This window comes from Triturus cristatus, chromosome 2_2 (assembly GCF_964204655.1).
Source record: "Triturus cristatus chromosome 2_2, aTriCri1.1, whole genome shotgun sequence".
Lineage (NCBI taxonomy): Eukaryota > Metazoa > Chordata > Amphibia > Caudata > Salamandridae > Triturus > Triturus cristatus.
Window position 1 is genome coordinate 496,288,695 of NC_140582.1, and position 18,284 is coordinate 496,306,978.

An 18,284-nucleotide genomic window follows, 5' to 3' on the forward strand; every position below is an offset into this window, starting at 1 on the left:
TAAAAGAAAGAGATAGATTCAATCACCCAAGGAATTCTTTTGCTACTAGCAGAATATCGACCAGCGTTACTCCACCCTCGGTGAAAATTCTCGGGACTTCTTCAGCTGCACTTTCTAAAGGTACCCAAATAAATCTTCACTATACTAACTTCAAAGTTCCCTATGCAATATTAACAACCCAGATGTTGCTTAATACCCCATCATCAGACAACGCAATACTAATTAGTGTATGCCACACTAAAACCTGCCCATTAGGCTAATATCATCATCCCGGGATCTTAGGCCACTTTGGACCCGTCTCTCTTAAGGTCAATGACAAACCACAACATAAACAACTATACAAAATATTAATAACCAACATTATTAATCCTATCCTAATCAATCACCAATTTAATCAATAAAACCCTCAAGTCTGCTACCAATAACTGATGCAGCGGAAAGGGGCTTTTGTCAATTTTTACCTTCTGGACCCGATTGAATACTTACCAGTTCCTTTCACGCTGCATGAGTTTAAAACATATTACCAATTTCTATTGTCTATATTGGTCCTCTCTCCACTCCGATGAATCTTATGTGGTTGATAGGGATTGGCAAAGGATTCATAGAATTCTAAAAATGAGGACCTAAATAAAGAAATAATCATTCAATATAACCTTTTGACATTAATAAAGACTGACTCTGATTACTTATTATCGTGCTTTATCTCATTTAATGTGAATGCTCAAGAAGTACAATACAGCTCGAATCATAGATCACCATACAAGAGAATTAACAAAATTGTAATTCATATACACATCCCAAATATCCGTGTCATGAGAGTGGATAGGTGAAGATACAAAAGAATAAATTCATTTGCAAATAAGATTGATGCAAATTCGGAATATCATATAAACCTATTTCAACATGGCTGCCTCGCCGTGGGGAGGGGCACCATCACCGACTGGAAAGGAAATATAGAATCCAGCAGGTGAGGCTGTTGTTTGCACTAACCAAGACTGTTCTCAGCACAGCACTTTATATGCTAATTCAAGCCTGCCTAATGATCTTCAATGCTACTACAGGAAATAAATATGTTGTAACTAAGCAAATTATATCTGAACTTACTGAAAGTGAACAATGTTACTCGCATTAAGAACTCTCTGTTCCAGCGTGCACTGAGGAATTGCACTGAGCACCTGCACACTGTCATGAAAATCAATAAAGCTGCAAAAGTCAAATGAATGCGAGGCTCAGATGTGTTTGTGGCTGCCCAAGAAGAAGGGGTTTTTTAACCTTGAAACGCGTTGGCAAAGATATTAATGAAATGGATCATTCAGACAGGCTGCATCAGGGAGCCGTATGGTGAAGCTCTGTCGAGTGACCTCCCAATGCTCAAGGGCACATTGTTTGTAATATATATATATATATATATATATATATATATATATATATATATATATATATATCAAAGCTCCAAGGTTCCCACCTGTGGAGACGCACTCGGACTCGCACTCTTCAGTGGCGCGACAGTCATTTTGGCACAGAGGCCACACCACCCACTTAAAAATATGAGCCCTCCAATGGTATATATATCTGTACTTACCACCTGTAATTCTGCAGTCACTATCTATCAAGAAAAGACGAAAAGAACTTGAATACTGAATTGGTTCCACGTGTACAAATGTTATACTAAATAAAGAGAGCAGCTTATCCACTGAGTAATACAGGTAATAGGAGATACGCAAGTGGGTGGTACTAGATTCTCTTGAAAGAGGCAGGGGGAGGGACCTGTGTGAAAGTAATAATTGTGTGTTTGTGCTTGCAGGTGCCAGTGAAGTCCCTTGCTAGAATTCCAGTGAGGAAGAGGCACAGCATTAGCAGTCTCGCTTGTTGTCCCAATCCCCCTTCCCCCTCTTTACTGTGAGCGGATGTAAATATTTACTCGCAGTTGAGTTTGGGATCTGAGGAAAAGTTCTTCTGCTCCTGTGGAAGCAGAGTTCAGGTGTGTGGTACTGACAGGAGGGATCATTTGTTCAGAAACCATGCAATTTGGAGATTGTTGAAGCGAAGTTCTACTTTTCCATTCGATGTGCTTGCAGACTCCTGAGGGACTCCAGGCCCCAGAAATTCTCGCACCAGGAGGCGCTTACTGTGTGAGCTGGGAGAGGAGCGCCTGACTCATGCTGTGCACTATATATAATTGTATACACAAAACAACATCAGGTGGTTGTGAGATTTAGACACATCTTTACTTATGCATTAGGAACATTTTATTCAATATTCATGACCTCAAATTTGTTTTAGTAATGATTGAACACAAACGTTTTTTAAACTATCACATTTGGTGCGATAAAAGAATGGACAATCCACATTCAACTCGATGGATATACAGTGAAAAATATTTGCAAAACGTGTGAAATATGAAAAAATAAATCAAATATACATTATGATAACACAAAATTTATACATGAACTAGGCTAAAATTGCATCTTCACCAATCCAAGATTTTACAAGACCAGAGCATTACATTCACAGAAAGTGCCCTTAGTACTGGAACATATAAAGGGTTCAAAGTTATCTAATATGGGCTTCCAATAGTTTCTTTAGACATATACATTTATAAGTCCATATTAATACTGGTAGAACTAGGATCCCCTATTGATCTCGGTCTACGTGTTTCGAACTCACACTTTCTTTGGGGGTTCTCTTTAGGAAAAGAGTTTGGTGAATTCTACAAGGGTGAAGGAAAAAGACTTTTGAGTTGAGTGATCAGCAAACTCCAATCTACTTTCACATGGCGCAATGGTTATGAATTTACCTTAGGGGGCACAACAAAAGGTTTTGATTCAGACTTATCAGTTGTCGAGGTTATTAGGGATTTGCACTTGTGCACCAAATCAAAGGAGCAGGACAGGCTTTTCTGGATTGCTCATGTTGTTCTGAAAGGAAGGGATGAACTTAAATAAATAAGGTCTTTTAAAATTGGTATGAAGCACTGAGTTCGTGATAAATTACAAAGCTTCTATTACCTGTGAGTCTCTGTAATTTTTATTTGTTTAGAAGTGAATTCTGGAGCCCAGTGTAATTCCTTTCTGTAAAAAATGAAACGGACCTGTCTCAGTCTTTGCTTTTGCCTGCACGCTTCAAAAACACAATAAACACCCAACAAGCCTTATGGAAAATGCTTGCAATCGGGATTAGCGGTTACAGCTTTAAAAAATAAAAAAAAATAAACTTGTGAAGCATCTTGCTGCCAAACCATGTGTGCTGCATTATATCAAGGTCACTCTTGCTGCTATTGTAATTCAGGTGCATTCGCCTTCCTCGTGTGAATAAACTGTTTTATCAGAGTGCCTATTCACAGAAAACAAGCGTGCAAGACCAAGGTTTTTAAGAATATATAACGTTACAATGCAGACAAGTACAACGCATGCCTTTACAAAATGGTTTTTACATCGCAACTACCATTACATCGCATGATTTTACAACACATGCCATTACAACGTATTTTTAAAAACTACCATTACAACGCATAATACTTTTAGGGTAACAGTGGGGTAAGTGTTGGATAGTGTAGGGGTAAAAGTTACTATTCCTACTCCAGTGAGTACAACAGTAGGGAAAGTGTTGGATAGTGTAGGGGTTAAAATTACTATTCCCATGTACCCCAAAACCAATACGCACCATAAAATGAAAAAATCTCCATTACTTACCTTATACTGCGTTGTAATGGCATGCGTTGTAGTGAAATGCGTTGTAATGGCATGCGATGTAAAGGCAGTTGCGTTGTAACAGCTGCGTTGTAAAGGCAGTGCGTTGTAATGACTGCATTGCAATGGTTGTTTCCCGGTATTTAAAGTATGCGCTTTTGGTACATGGCATATTATCGCCGCTGCTAAGACTCCAGGCTTGCCTCGAAGTGCGACATGCTTAATTCTTTTTAAAACATGATGCAACAGATCAGTTTTCACTTAGACAAAAGCTTGTTAGGGTTCCCTCTGGATCACATCGTCCTGCTGCCACATGGATAATGGCGTTGTGTTCCTCTGACCTTTCTTTTGTAAATTGGGTGTGTCCCATAGCAACCGGTCCTGCTCGAGGATTCTGGGTGATGTTGTGTATAGTCACTGAACTTCTATAATGGTGCACAATTCATGGTTCTTTTTACTAAAGCGAAGCCTCAAAGTGTCGGACGCCTGGATGTTATCTCTAACACTATTGTCGACACTAATTCCACCAGCCACGATCCTACCGCATAGGCTCCTTCACTTTCATGCTCAAATAGATACTTTTTCCTTGCGGCCCCTCAACCATCCCTTGGCCTGGACGAGGGATCTGTGAAGATGAGAGAAACAGGGGGAAAAACAAAAGCAACAAACCTCATTATGGGATGCGGCCTGTACACTCCACTATTACTGCCCCTCACACCACTCAGTTGTTGCAAAAGACCCTGCCATCCACTTCTACCAGGCCACTGGCTGTTGTGGCTGACTCTAGGTATCCAGCTATGGCCTTAGGAGAGCAGATAATAGTGGAACCTTTTTCTTAGAGGTTAACTACAGGAGGCACATCAAGGAGGGAGCAAGTGGCTCAGACCAGAAGCCCAGGTTGTGTCTATATGATGAGGTCCCAAAATTGGTCCATGGGATGAAAGAGAATGAGGATTCCTTAATAAATAAGTGCATCCATCAGATAAGGTCTGTGCGCACTTGTTATACTATAGTAAGCTTAGACATTATGCGCGCTAGAAGACTTCACAATTCATCAGTACAAGAGAGGGGATCCTTGACTATATCGAGATAAGCTTGAAGCATACCCACATGGTAGAAGTGTTAGTGGGCCTTGAACTATGTAACAATCTTCCAATTGGCACCTTAATGTGGTTCAAACATACCCCACCTTCCTCTAACACCTCTCAAATACCTCACTGTCCTACACTGCCTAAACCAAAGGAGGACTTTGGCACTTCTATAGTGGATTGACCAGGAATTAGGGGTCACCTTATACCTGTTGGGGAGGGGCACACCAAGTCACAAATGAGGTAATACTGTACATAGCTGATCATTAGTGGTCGGCCCCAATTTGCGTACATCACTCAGTGGTGACCCTGATTTCAAATCAGAAAGCAAACCAAGAATGTGCTGGAGCCCACCGACTTGGGTGGGGCGGGAAGCTGTGGGTCGCACTGGGTGCCACGGTTGCTAAACGAGACATTGCTCAATTATGGGGAGGGCTGAAACCTCCTACTGTTATCACTTGGAAGCGAAATATTGACTGGTGCATGTTTCGAGAAAAAACGGTCTATGTGGCGAGAGGATGCCCTGAAAAATGGTCCAGAGTATGTGCCAAATGGAATACATACAGGGGAGATATCTGTGTCGCGCCAACGCCCCTCCCCGACGATGAATCCCTGTTTCCTTAAATATTATGTCCAGAGCTGGTGCTTTTTTCCGTAATTGTTTTGTTTTCTTAATGAAATGTCATACTCCCTAATGCCATATCTTGACTGCATGTGATTAGCCGATTGTTTTTATGTTTGTTTATCAAAATCAATAAAAAATAAAAATTAAAAAAAGAAAGCAAACCAAGAACCCAAATATTATTGACATCTTGTCTTGGAATGTGGCAGGTGTAAGATACAAGTTTGGTGACCCCGCATGGGGCACGTTCAATCACCCATTTGATATATGCCTTCTCCAAGAAACCTGGAGTCTTGATCCTGTTTATAGGTCTGGCTATGTTACCTTCTTTGTTCCTGACTCTCACAACAGGAAGGGACGCTCTTCCAGTGGACTTCACTCAATGTTAAACTGTGCCCACTTGCCATTGCCTTTCATAAGATTGAAGGGATAACTATAACAGAGAAGGATTCTTGCATGCTCTGTTTGCACAAGGTATATAATCATGGGGTTAGAGGGGGAGGTGAAACACGTTAAAAATGCATTGCACACAGGGAACAATTCAATACACATGATTCCATAATTATTGCAGGCAATTTCAATATCACTTTTGAGCCTCTTGAGAACATTGGTTTCTCCCTCACAGAGGTAGAAGACCTGTTGGCACCTGTTAAGCAGTGGTCAGTCTCAGAATATCAGTTATTATAATTTACTTTATCTTATAGTCTGAGGGTGTGTATCAGCTATATATCATCTGACTTACAAGCATCCCATACTTTAAATCGCCCTGGACAATTCAGTAGGATTGGCTATATATTGATCGCTCTCCCACTTTGTAGTTTTGCAATGGACAAGAAGGTGGTCACCAGGAGTAATATTGACAACGCCATTCACTGTTCCCTGAATGGTATAATTAACCATTCAGTGGAATTTCCACTTTCACTCTCCGCAGACCTAAATCCATCTAACAATAGATGCAGGATAAAATGGACCAGAATAGAGGTCCAACCATACCTTAGGGCTTAAATGAACAGGGCAATATAAGACGCAGTATCTGGCAAAGATAGTTTTGTGCTACCACAGAACAGAAATTCTGCGATCACTTCTATACCTGAGAAGTTGTTTAATAGTGTAGGTGAATGCTTTATGCCGAACCATTGTTATGGCCCAATGGTAGTGAAATCTGGTCCTACATGGTTTAACAAGGACTGCAGTTGAGCAAAAAATGAGCTACGTCAAGCCCTGGAGTGCTCTAGCACGGATCTCATTGGAGTCAAAAGGAAGCGCAATACAACTGGCCCAGATAAAAAGCTCAAAACAACAGGGAGATACAGATCTGGGAAGACCTCTATGAGGCAGTAACATCTAAGGATTCCCGGAAGTTTGGGCGGTTGGTGGCAAACAGGGGACAGAGTACCTCAAACCACCTTGCAGATTCTATCCATCCTGAGTCCTGGCACAAACATTTCTCCGATCTCTATAGCCCTCTCCTGGTGATGACTGTGGATGACTGGGTCCCCTTAAATCTAGGGACATATGTATCCAACCCACCCTTAACAATTGAGGTAAATAAATCCACTAGAGGAATCAAATGCATTGCCGCGGGTAAAGCTGAAGGGCATGACGGTGTTCCTGGGGATCTCTTTTTATCGGATATAGAGAACTGGGCCCTATACTTAAATAAACTATCCAACGCTATACTGGGGGGCTGGACATCCCGTGCAGCTGGAAAGCAGCAGCGATTGTCCCAGTTTATATAAAGGGCCCAAGGGATTCTCTTCTAAATTACGGACCAATAAGCCTCATTGATGTCACCCAGGTCTTCTGTAGGCAGATTTTGAACAATTAGGCCCTTTGGATAGAGGAGCACCAAACTTTATTATGCATACAGGGTTTAGGAGGCAGATAAATACAACAGACCAGATCTTTAGGCTGCTGACTATCTAGTGGAAAATGGTTGTCCTCTGAAGTCACATCTATTCTATACTTAGTATTTGACTTGGTTCCCTGACAAAAACTTTGGAAGGCTCTGAAGCAGAATGACGTCCCCACTGACTTGCTGGACATTCCTATGCGTCTGCATCATGACACATATGCCAAGTACGCTGGGGCACTAGGTGTGAGTTAACTAAAAGCATAGGAATACCCAAAGGTGTACACCAGGGATGCATACTTGACCTAAACACTATTCTCTCTTTTTCACAATGATTTTGTTGACCAACTTCTTGAGGACTGTGAGAGGGACACCCCAAAGGTTGCGGGCAGGAAGATCCCTCTGCTTCCTTTCACAGATGACAGCTTGTTAGTGTCCAAAACTCTGGATGGCCTACAAATCTTGGTGGAAAGATTTGCGGCCTTTTGCGTCGAACACGGGCTGGAGATAAATCTCTCAAGAAAAAGAAATTCATGACCATCAACTCTCACAGATAATACAGAGGCACTATCATGCTTGAAGGAAACACTTTAGACAGGGTCACAGTGTTTGATTATCTTGGAATCAAACTAACCAGGAACATGGTATGGCCCCCTAAAGGATTGAATACAATACAAGTCCATAAAAGTTAGGTGCATTTTACCAGCCCTAAATGTTTACAGCTCAAAGGCAGAGGGTAGTGCGCTGTATGGGGCTGAGTTGTGTTTTTTTTTTTTTTAAATTAACCCAACTAGGTGTAGCGGAAAATAACTTAAGATCTCAGGTAAGTCTACCCAAAAGCACCTGTATTTCCAGTGCGCTGGGGCATGGGCGTTAAACCAATAACCCATAAGGCCCGGTTAAGATCACTACTATACTGGTATAGGCTAAAGTACACCCTGGCCCTAGAAGACTATTTTGAAGCCTTTAAGGAAATAGTGGCGTCAGGGGGGGGTCAGGCCAGCAACTCGAACCAAGTTTCCCTCATGAGTGAATTTCCTGGCATCAAACCACATACTGTGTTTGAAGCCTTTCTCGATTATATGCTTACCCCAGATGCCCGACATTCGTATCTTAAATTTCGGCTGAGCACATTACCACTTCAGTCTTTCTGCTCCGAATGGAAATCCAAAGCTGACCCGATCAATACCGGTCCAGTGTGCCTGCAAGCAGAAGGAACTCGTTCACACCTTACTTTCTTCTGCCCTGGATATGAACGCCAGAGGAAGGGCTAGATTCCCCGATTTGTAGACAGCTTAGGTGTAGGCAGTGTTTTGTAGCGCTTAGGCTGTTAGGCGCAGAGACAAAAGTGCCGGTTGTGTGTGCGGCGGAAAAATATCTTCACTGGAGCATCAGAGCCAAAGCGCTAGAGTGATTTCTTGGCTTATGTGGGGCTGCTTCCTCATCATTTCCCTTTAGAAGTTTTAATACCTTATCAGTAGTCTTTTTACATCGACACTTTATATCCGTGTCGACTGTTAATAAAAACCACTGTGCAACAACCCAAGTCTTTTACCTGGGACATGTGTTATCCAGGTTCTGGTATGTAAACTCCAGGTTTAAATGCATATAAATGTATATGATTGAATTGTTATTCACCAGTACGTCTTGCACAATGTTATCTTATTCTGTGGACTCTTTCTCTCTCTCTACATCAGGAGAATTCATATAAGCCCCAGCATATTGTCCTTGCAATTATCATGAATGTTTTCAGTTTCTTCCTTAAAAGCTTACTTGGTTTTTATATTTGATCTTGTATTTTGTTGGATGATTATATATTTATTTGATTTTTATCTAATTGTGATATGGACATTTCTTAAATTCTGATCGTTGTTTTTATAACTTGACTGAATACTTTATCACGTTTTATTTTGTTTGTCTGTGTTGTTATGTGTACTATTATGGTCTTTGCAGACCGAATAAAGTATTTTGACTGACTTTCCAATCTGAGGTCTATCACACTTGGTGAATGAGGATAGCACATTCGATATTGAGAACTCACACAGAGATGATCAGTTCTGGCACCCCACATACTCAAACCCCACCCTTTCATGATGGCACTAAAAAGATGATCTTGGGACAGGTTCTCTGGCCTGGGTGCCAAACCATATGGTCTAGCTAACCATGATCAGTCTTCATTAGGACTATTCTTGGGTTATTTTTCCCTAGTTTCTAGTAATTGTATAGACCTCTCTTCACTTCATGTTGTTATTCTATCTTATCTGTTGCTTCTCTTTCTGTTGCTTGAAGTATTTAATTAGGCAGTGGTTACATTCCTATTCTTCTAATTTCACAATCAAACTCCATTTTTTATTAGTCTTCCAGATATGCTCTTTAATTGGCATGATATCTATACTATATTTATGATTATCCTTCAGTGAATTAATGATTGCTGTGGTTATATTCTTCGAATAAAAATAAAGTATTGTTTTATTTATAACTATTTCTCATGCAGTATTTCTGGCAAATAATGCCAAGTCAAGATCACTCGGCTTTACCCCATCTAAAGGGAATATCAGATGTACAATTTTAAGTATTCTTCTATGCAAAGGGGGAAAAATAATAGGGCCTTTGGAATATAGGATTAGGGACTTGATGGGGCACAGTTTTCCACCTGTTCCTACCTCCCACTGGCTCCCTTTTCTATATTTTCACCATCATTCATATTCAGTTTTACCTAATTCTTGAACTCTGAATTACATTCCCTCCTTAGTGTGATCTCTAAGTCATCTGTCTCTAGACTGAATCTAACGTCTTATTCTTAAGTGTTCTCTCAGAGGGCTTTCTAATATCTAGGCTTTCTAAATCAGCAGTAAAATCTCAGAATATAATTTATGTTGCTAGAGATGTAATAAGAAGAGTTTCTTTGTAGCTAACTGTAATATTATTCAGATGTTGCATTGACTTAGGTTAGGCTCTGCATTTTATACTTCCCTTCAACTTAAAAAAAAAAAAGGAGTACATGGTTTTCTGACTAGATTTATTTTTTTATTACATCACTATCTGTATTGTTATTATACACCCGAGTGTTCTCTGTGGTGTAGAAAATGTTTAGGCCACAGGCAAGCCATGATACACTTATTGGAGTGATATCTACTCTTAAATGGATTTTTTCACTGTCCTTTGCTTGTTATCATTTGTGTTTTTTACACATTTGTTTTGTATTTTTCATACAGTTAGGCACTAAGAATCTTTAATAAGACAGTGATTCTCTCTCTCTCTCCCCCACCGCCCCTCAACTCTAGAAGAAGTAGTTATCTCCCCTATCAAATATAAAAGCAACAGTTCACATTCCACAGCCACACAAGGGAAACATCCTTTACAATGCAGTATTAACCACACAGCTTTTACCACACATCAGTGACGGCTGCTAAAGAACGGGGGTAGTGTCCTTTTCTCTTCCTTCTGACTCCCTGAAGCAGAAAGCTCCCAGGCTCCGCTAAACCAATCACAACGCTGCTGTTACAAGCATGACAGCAGCATTGTGATTGGTCTGAGTGGCCTGTTTGGCCACTCAGCCAGAGCCTGGAAGCCTTGGGACAGTTCTCCACCCAGCTGTGCAACACAACTGGGTGGAGAAATGCTAAGGGCGTATGGTGGTTCGGCTGGCCAAACAGTCATGTGCACTTAGTAGTGCCCATACCACTCCTCCTCCTGTGAACCAGCCCAGCCCCACCCCGCCTCAACCTGGCTCTGTGCAGAAAAATAAAATGATAATAACAATGTGTTATAATTTTATTTTTCCTTGTTGCACTGCTCAGAGAGCAGTGGACGACACTCCTCTGCCTTAGCGGAAGAGCCGCTGCTGCCACACATGCTTTTTTTGGTGCTTCTACAACTCATATGTTTACTATGCATGGTAAATATAGCTAATGTAAAAGAGTGTGTGTGTGTGTGTGTATATGTGTATACAATTAAGGGTTTAGGGGTGCGTAGGAATTTAAGGTGGTAAGGGTATTTTTAGGGTTTAAGTTAATGGTATTTTTAGGGTTTGGGTGGATAAGGGTATTGGGTTGTAAGAGTATTTTTTGGGTCTAGGTTTTTTGGGTTTAGGGGTGACTAAGGGTATTGAGTTGTAAGGGTGTTTTTAGGGTTATGGGGTAGGTACGCAAATTGGGTGGAAAAAGTATTTTTAGGGGTTAGGGATGGGTAAGGGTATTGGGTTTAAAGGATATTTTTAGCGTTTATGGGTGGGTAGGGTTATAGCTTGGTATGGGTATTTTAGGGTTTAAGGCAAGGTAAGGGTATTGGGTGATTAGGACATATTTACCGATTAGTGGTGGTTCAGAGAACTGGGTTGTAAGAGGTTTTCTAGGGTTTAGGGGTGAGTAAAGGTATTGGGTGGAAAGGGTATTTTTAGGCTTTAGGGGTGGGTGATAAGGGTATTTTAGGGTTTTGGGGTGGGTTGGGACATCGGGTGATAAGGGTAATTAGGAAAGGGGGTTTTGGGGTGGGTAGGGGCATAAGTTGGTAAGGGTAATTAGTAAAGGGAGGGTTCCCCCAACCCCCAATAAAAATACTTTTTTTTTTTTTTTAATGGGGGTTTAAGGGGTCTTCCCTCAAAAAAATTTAAATACACACACACACACACACACACGTATATATATATATATTTTTTTTTGCTTACCTTATTTATTCTTATCTGGCTGGTGTGTGGCAAATGCATGGGTTGTAAAAAGAATGCGTGGTAAAATAATGCATTGTAACATTGTACAGCTCCATACAAAATTGATTGTTGTTACCACCACAATGCTCCTTAACCTTTTTTTATGATGTTTACTCAGTGGCATTATTGCCTTTTTATTTTATAACTTTATGGGGATCAGTCCCCTTTTTCCTTCTTTTTTGTATTTGCTTTTACACTATTTTCGAGGGTGGAATTCAAGTCAATACTGTACAACTGATGAATCAATCAATCAGAATCATATAAAGTGTGACTACTCACCCATGAGGTTCTCAAGGTGCTGGGTGGAGGGTGGAGGGGGGAGGCTGGGTCTGTGGTTCAGTCGAAGAGCCAGGTGTTTAGGCCCTTCCTGGATTGCGGCAGCGATAGTGATTGTCTGAGGTGCAGAGGCAGGGAGTTCCAGGTCTTCACAGGGAGGTAGGAAAAGGATCTTCCTCCAATCGTGGTCTTGCGGATCCGTGGGATGGTGGCCTGGGCCTGTTGGGCGGAGCAGAGATGTCTGGTGGGAGTGTAGGAAGAGAGGGGGTGGTTGAGGTATGCAGGTCCGGTGTTGTGGCGGGCTTTGTAGGCATGTGTGAGAAGCTTGAAGGTGATTCTCTTTTTGACCGGTAGCCAGTGAAGGTCTCTCAGGTGGCCGGTGATGTGGTTGCTGCGTGGGATGTACAGGATGAGTCTGGTGGAGGCGTTCTGGACAATATGCAGTTTTATTTGGAGTTTCTGGGTGGTGCCGGCATAGAGCGCATTGCCGTAGTCGAGTCTGCTGCTGACAAGTGCATGGGTGACTGATTCCCGGACTCAGTGGGGATCCACTTGTAGATCTTACGAAGGAAGTAGAGTGTGAGGAAGTAGGAGGATGAGATGGTGTTGATTTGGCAGTTTATTGAGAGTGAGGAGTTCAGGATGATGCTGACGGTTCATGCGTGGACCGTGGGAGTGGGGGATTCAGAGCACTGGGCCACCAAGAGTCGTCCCAGGGGGAGGAATCCAGGATGAGGACTTTGGTCGTGTATGAGTTAAATTTTGAAGCAGCTGTCCTTCATTCCTGTGGCAACTGCTTTCAACCCATCTTGGAAGTTGCTCTTGGCGGCTGTGGGTTCGTCTGTGAGGGAGAGAATCAGCTGGATGTTGTTGGCATAGGAGACTATGTTGAGTCCGTGGCTTCTGACGATGGCTACAAGCAGGGCCACGTAGATGCTGAAGGGGGTCGAGCTCAGGGAGGATCCATGAGGCACTCCGGAGCTGATCACTTTGGGTTCTGATTTGAACATTGGAAGTCTGACTCCCGGTGTTCAGTCGGTGAGGAAGGAGCAGATCCATTTGAGAGCTTTGTCACGGATGCCCGCATCGTGGGGTCTTGAGCAGATGGTGTGGTGGGTAGACAGTGTCGAAAGCAGCCAAGAGGTCCAAGAGGATGAGGGCTGCAGTTTCGCCTCAGTCAAGGAATGTGCGATGCCCGCTATAGTCTGAGCAGTCTCAGTGATGTGGTTGCTTCTGAAGCCCAATTTGGAGAGGTCCAGGATGTTGTTCTTTTCAACAAACAGAGAGTTGGTCGGTGATGGCTGTCTTGATGACTTTGGATGGGAAGGGGAACAGAGAGATGGGTGTGTAGTTCTTGAGGTCTGTCTGGTCGGCAGAAGATTTCTTCTGCAGGGGGTTGATCTCTGCATGCCTCCAGCCTTCCAGGAAAGTTGCGGACTCGATGGAGCAGTTGATGGTGCAGCAGAGTTCAGGTGCGATGGAGGTGCTGAGGGCAGTCCTGTTGTTCAAGGTCTGATGGGGCTGGAGCCACTGGGTGTGGTGGCTGCGAGTGGGGTGGGTGGGTCTTGGGTCGCACAGCTGTCAGAGATCTCCTTGGCCTTGCAGTGGAAGAAGGTGGTGAGGTTGTCACAGAGATCTTGGGACGGGGGATGTCTGCTTTCTCTGTGCTGGGTTTGGCGAATTCTTTGACTACGGCGAAGAGTTCCTTGCTATTGTGTGCATTGGCCTTGATGCGTTCCTCGATGGCTGGATTCTTTGTTGTTCTGATGAGGCTGTGGTGTGCGGTGACAGCGGATTTGAAAGCTGCGTGGTCTACTGCGATCTTGCTGCTCTTCCATCTTTTCTCAAGCCTTCTGCAGGTGCGCCTGGACTCTTGGAGGGCGGAGAGGATCCAGTTGGTTTTTTTGGAGGGCTGCTTGCCAAAGGGTTTTTTGAGGGGGGCCAAAGTGTTGGCGCAGTTGGAGATCCAGCGGTGGAGGTTGCGAGCCTTTGGGCAGTGGATAGAAGCCATGGGCTGGAAATAGAAACCCTGAGGTGCATGGGAAGGAGCCCATTGTCATGGTCCCAGCCACTACACGAGCCTCTATGCCCCTATGATTTAGGTATAGAGATTACCCCTTTTTCCTTGTTTCCTTCTCCTTCCCCAAATTGCATGTTCACTCTGGGTTGGGTTGCTGTGTGTTCCTTCCCTGGTGACATGGTGGGAACTATTGGCCTTAACAAAAAGTTGACTAAACTCAATAGTCTGCTCATTAAAAATCCATAAGAATGCTCCAGAATCTTGGTAACAGTGACAAGTGCACCTATTAATCAGGTTCATAAGGAGAAACCATCAAGACTAATTGCTCTGCCCAATCTGAGCATTCGATGACCTTTGGGGCAGCAGCAGGCGTACCCCAAGACTATTTACTTTTCTCATGTTGAACTTTCCATGACCCTGGCAGCAGCAGGTGCACTTGCCAATCAAACTCACATGGAGTAACTGCCAAAAATCAACAGGTGTTGTTTTCTAGAAACACATGGTCTGTATCTATTTAAAGGCTGCTCCCACCCCGATTTCCTGCTTGCCCTTTTTGTCCCGCACTCAGCTTCTCCCTTCGCCGAGCCTCCTCTCGCCATTCCGGTCATCTTCTGTTCTCTGCTTTAGGTTACAGCAGCTCCTCTGCCTTGTCCTGACCCGGCGACCGCTCCAGGTTCAGATTCCCTGGAGAAAGAAAAAGACAACAAAGGAACAAGCGGAAATCAGGTATTTTGGAAAAAACTGTTTTTTTAATCCAATAAACGCCGCAGCTTCTCAAGATGCACTCGGCAGTGTGTCTGCCATTCAGCATCACGGTTCAGCCCGCCACAGCCATCCAAGTTCGTTGTATTGCCTGACACGTTTCTTTGGCCAACGTACCACTTCATCAGAGGCATTTCTCCTGTACGCATTGGAACGCTCTTTATATTGCATGCTGATCGGTTGAAAAACCCCTCATGGGTTCAATATATATATATGTACATAAACACATATATATGGTTAGGTGAATATATACATGGATCGTGTGTATATCCATATATATTGTATCTTTTTTAGGGGATAGATGGTAAATGTTACTCACCCTGTAAACACCTCTTAGTGGCATGTAGTGGTTTTTTTTTTTTTTTTTGTTTGTCCTCATAAGCCTCTTTATTGGGAAGATAAAACAAACGATCTTCCTCTTTTGCACATTTCGATGGGTACCTGGCGCCTCTGCCCTTTTTATGCTTTTTGCATTACGCAAAACGGGTATGTATGTGTAAAAATACAAAAGAAAAAAAAAGGAGGAAACGTGTCCCTTTATCCACTCTCCTTTTTTCTCATTTTCCGCCAGGCAGAAACCAAGACACATATACCATAATCCCGAATGCTTAGCGAGGCTGGTAGGCATAATCATAGGACCATTTGAAAGAATGATCTCTTATTATTTAAGTTATTACACCATTCAGTAAAGGGGAGCCAAAAATGTACATTTCTTGTGCTCTTTCCATCTAGAGTAACTATATACTTAATAGACTGTAGCAGGTTATCCATATTTGAGGAGAGAGGGGACACCCATAATTTACAGATTTCTCTTCGTGCAAGCAGTGCAATGTAAAAAATAAGTCTCGCCTGATCTTTAGTAGATTTTACTTCAGTCTCCAATTGCCCAAATATGACAAATAAGACGCTTACCTTAACTTGCAGCTTAAGCATTAGGGATAACATCTCAGTCACTTCATTCCAATAGGTTTGCAGCTCTACACATTCTAAAAACATGTGGACGTCATCTGCCTTCGTTTTATCACATTTTGGACAAGGAACTTCTCCTCTTCCCCCAAACTTTGACATCTTCAAAGGTGACCAATATGCTCTATGGATGGAAAAGAGATGGTTTCTTCTCAGGTGCGCGGGCTTAACTAATTTAAAAAGCATAGCCATAGATACTTGCCAGTATTTTTCCAGCGATGATTCCGGCAAGTATTTTCCCCACAACTCCATTGGAAGCGTAAAATCTCCATCTTCAGCTTCCACCAATAACCAGTAGATCAACGCCACCTCCTTTTTTCGACGTAGTTGCAGCTTAAGTTGAAACTCTAACTCATTCTGTTCCCCTAGTTTTGTTCGTGGATCAGCGAACCAACTCTGAATTTGCATGTATTTAAAGCTGGAGAGACTATAATTTGTGATCTGACTACAACTCTCCCAAGAGATAAGTCTTCCATCCATTATTAGCTGGTCCCATTGTCTAAGACCACCTTGTAATAGGGGCTTGGCCAAGCTATCTTTTGTCCACTCTGGAGAGCCGGGACTGTCCCAAATAGGGGCTAAAAGACTGTGGTAAGGAATTTTCAAGGTTCTTCTCACGTTGTACCAAGTCTCTGCAAGCCCTCTCAAGATCTTCAACCTAACCTTTTTAAAGAATTTGGGGTCGGCATATTTAAAGATGAAACCTTCCTTCCCACCGGGTTCTAGGTTTGCTATGGTATACTACAAACCACCTGCAATTAAGGGATTAGGTACGTTAAAGAGATACTTGCCATTCTTCAAGAGAAAAGCCCAAGAGTAAAAGAGGAGATCTGGTAAAGCAATTCCTCCTTTCTCCAGCCTTCTTCGTAGCTTCTTCCAAGCTATTCTTGGTCCTTTACTTGCCCATATAAAAGAACCTAAGTCTCCTTGTAGATTCTTGAGCCAAAGCGTTTTAAAAGGTAAAGGTATTGCATCAAATAGAAAAGTAAGCTTTGGGAGAATTACCATTTTGATCAAGTTACATCTTCCGAAGATTGTTAATTGAAGGTGGGACCAAGATTTTAAATTTTAACAATTTCCTTCCGAACTTTGTCAAAATTAAGCTTTGCTATCTTATCAATGTCTTGTGGTATCATTACTCCCAAATATCTTATCTCGTCCTTCCCATGTGTCTCCTCTATATTCCAGGTCATAACTTCGGATTTTTCTTCATTAACCTCATAACCTGAGACCTTCCCAAAATCCGTTGTTAAGGCCATTAAACGCGGCCAGGTTTCTCTAATGTTTGAAGAGAGGATCACTACATCATCTGCATAAAGCCCCAGTTTTTTCTCCCAACCAGCACATCTAAAAGGCTGAATTTCTAGATCATCTCTGATTTTCCTTGCCAGAGGCTCTATATATAAGTTGAAAAGCAAGGGCGATAGAGGGCACCCCTGCCTCGTTCCTCTTGAGATCTTTACTGGTTGAGACAAGGAGCCATTAATTAGAATTCGAGCCTGAGGAGCTTGATATAGACCAGCCAAAGCGTTGCTAAAATGTATACCTAAGTTCAGGGATGTAGTCACTTCCATCAGATATATCCAATTTACCCTGTCGAATGCTTTGGTAGCATCTAAGGCCACCAGGGCTAAAGGCAGATTGTACGTAGATGCTAGGTCGATCGTGGCAATGAGTGAGAAGGTCAAGTCTTTCAAAAACCTCCCCCGAGTAAAGCCTTTTTGATCATCATGAGTTAAATCCACCATCAGCCCGTTTAACCTATCCGCCAGAATCTTCGTATATATCTTATAGTCACTGTTCAATAGGGAGATGGGACGATACGAGTCACATTTTTTTGAACATTTTCCGGGTTTCAATATCAGGGCTATCGTGGCTTCCATCCAGGAGGCTGGCATGACCTTATGTTCAATGTACAAATCATTAAACATTTTAGTTAAGATGGGAGCTAAGGTATCCGCCAAGATTTTATACACCTCTTGTGGGATGCCATCTGGCCCTGGAGCCTTCCCCTTCTTTAAATGTGCCATTATATTTCCCACTTCCTGAACTTTTATTTTACCATTTAGAAGATCCGCTTTTTCCCTTGGCAAGGAATTATCCATTGCTGTAACCCTGGACAACCTGGGTCTAGTGCTGAGCCAACAAAGATAAACAAAAGGCATATCTACTAGTTCCGACATCTCTAGTTAGAGAAGAACCCTTTAGGGAACAGAACCCATCAATCACCGAGGAGTCAGTGTGTTGTCATCATCTGGGTCTGTTTCTCTTGATACACCGCACCAGGTCTAGATGGAATGACCT